The following is a 2864-nucleotide window of genomic DNA, read 5'->3' on the forward strand; positions in this document are numbered from 1 at the left end:
CTCCACCCCATCCCTCCATCTCATCCTCGGCCTCCCCCTCCCTCTACCCCCCTCCACCTCACTCACATACACTCTCTTCGTCAGTCTTTCACCCTCCATCCTCTCCACATGGCCAAACCACCTCAGTGTGTTCCTCATAACGCTTCCTATCACATCCACATCCACACCACAACGCTCCTTTATATCCTCATTTGTCAGCCTGTCTCTCCATGTGACTCCACAGGCTCCTCTTAAATAACTCATTTCCACTGCTCTCACTCTTGACTTGTGTCCTTCCAACAACGTCCAAGCTTCACTTCCATACGTTAGAGTTGGTATCACAATACTGTCATGTAATAACTTTTTCACTTCCATGCTCACTTCCCTGTTTCTTATCACTGCTTTCAAGGAACCAGCAACCTTTCTTCCCTGCTGTACCCTTTCAAGCACTTCACCCTCCAAACCTCCATCCTTACTCATCACACTACCCAAGTACTTAAACGTACTCACATTTACCAATTCCTCACCATCCAACCTCGCTGTACATTCACTGACTTCACCTCTCTCAAAGACCATAAATTTACTCTTCCCTACATTCACCTTTAGATTCCATTTCTTACACACTCTCCCAAACTCATCCACCAAGCCTTGCAGCTCCCCTTCGTCTTCACTCAACAACACAGTATCATCTGCAAACAACAGTACAGGGAGTTTCCAAACACTATCCTCTCTCACCAGGGCCACTCCAACATCCACTACCCTACCTTGTAGCTCTTTTATTACCCCATCCATGTACAGATTGAACAACCATGGAGACATGACACATCCCTGTTTCAACCCAACCTTCATCAATTTAATACTGGCAGTCTGTAATAAGTGGCATCTAAGAGGATAATGAAGTGTCATGTACAAACTAAATCGCTTAGAAAGAAGAGCTAAGAAATCTCAGGGAAATTACGACTTTCTAACGCGAACTGATTGTGTTGGGTGGAGAGTTTATAGAATACTCATTTCCTTTTAGCCGCGTTCAGGGCAATGCATTTCTCACTGTCACCTTCGTCAAGCATGGCATTTAGACTCTGAATACCTTGAACGCAGCTATTAGTTAGGCAAAATAAATCGGTGCCAGAAATACATAACTTCCCCAAAAATATCAAGGTATAAAAATCTAAACAAATCGCCGAGGGACAGATATTACGAATTCTCCTATCATTTAGAATACGGCCCGGCACGATACAAAAAGCACTGTAGCTTATATATCTATGTGTCGTGTATGTATCTTGCTTGTTTATCTTGCTTATCTTGCTTATGTAACTTGTTTATGTTTTATCTTGTGTTAGGGTTAGAGTGATAGAGAACGGATGCTGTTAGGGTTAGTAGTGATAGTGGTATCAGTAGTAGTAGTAGTAGTAGTAGTAAGAGGAGGAGGAGGAGGAGGAGGAGGAGAGGAGGAGGAGGAGGAGGAGAGGAGGAGGAGAGGAGGAGGAGGAGGAGGCGAGGAGAGGGAGGAGGAGGAGGAGGAGGAGGAGGAGAGGAGAGGGAGGAGAATTAGTAGTAGTAGTAGTAGTAGTAGTAGTAGTAGTAGTAGCAGGTCCAGGCTCATCTGAGAAGTGAACCCGGTGGACTGCAGGCTGAAGGTGGACTGCAGGCTAAATGTGCCCTCCTCCTGCAGCCCACCATCCTCCTTCTGGGGGATAGGGAGGTAGTTGAGGGACGTTTGTATAGCCGGGCAGCGAAGCACCTCATATCAGTGCCACCACACGAAGGCGCCTCTCTCTAGCGCCAGTTCATTCTCAATAGTAATTCCCTAACACTCCTTCCTTAGCTATTCATTTTGGGATATGGCTGGTTAATATCCTTTTTGTATGTTATTTATGCAGAATATGGCGATACTGGAAGATTTATGAAACGGAAGAAGACAGTAAGGTGTAATAAAAATAAATCGCTACGAGAAGGTGTTGGGGAGCCTCCATACCCTACGAGAAGTCATAATATTATATAAGAACGGATGCTGTCAGGGGTAAATGTCAAGACAGGCACTTCTAACAATCTGTTTTCTGTTTTTAGTGCTGACCTTTGTACATATGGCTGAAAACAATTATATATGTAACAGAGGCCCGTCTCCTTTGTGCCTTTGGAGATTTCGTTCTTATCTCTTCCTTACCTATTTTGCTTATTTTATCTTCTTTTGAATATAATTTCCTATTTCGTATTACTGTTCTTCTTATCGTTCTTTTTTGCATAATACATCTTAACATCCGTTACTTCGTCCCTCTTCCTCACTCTTTCTTCCTACCTTCCTCACGCCCTATCTTTCCCTCTCCTCTTCTTCCCCCACCCTCCCTTTTTCCCTCTCCCCTTTGCCTCTTATCCTCTCCCATTCTTCCACTCATCCTCTCCCATTCTCTCTCTCATCCTCTCCCTTCCTTTCTCCCTCTCCTTTCCAATCTTCCTCTCCAGTCTGTTTTATATGTTAGATTTGATCCCGCCGGACGCGTCTTTTGCTAGCGACAATGTTTAGCTTTAAACTCTAAGGAATGTGAGGATTGTTTTGAGAATATTGCACTGCTTTAGCAATATCTTAGAATTTTTAGTATCTTCTAGTGATTTTTTGGTTGATTTTTGTATTTCGGTGATATAGTAGCGACATTCAATAGTAAGTTTAGCGATATTGGTGATTTGGAGGCCAACACCCCTGGCCAATTTAAACTCGGCTCCTCAAAAATATGCCACCGATATTATACGTATTAATAATATGCCTGTAAACAAAGGTATATTTGAGATTATGAGGTTGCCTGATGCTATCTCGACCACATTTGCCCACCATTAACTTATCTATTTCTTATCAGCGACCGAATGTACGTAGGTCCGAACCATGTGTCGAT

This window comes from Coenobita brevimanus, chromosome 44 (assembly GCF_032717465.1).
Source record: "Coenobita brevimanus isolate Jiangsu-jjx chromosome 44, ASM3271746v2, whole genome shotgun sequence".
NCBI classification, from domain to species: Eukaryota; Metazoa; Arthropoda; class Malacostraca; order Decapoda; family Coenobitidae; genus Coenobita; species Coenobita brevimanus.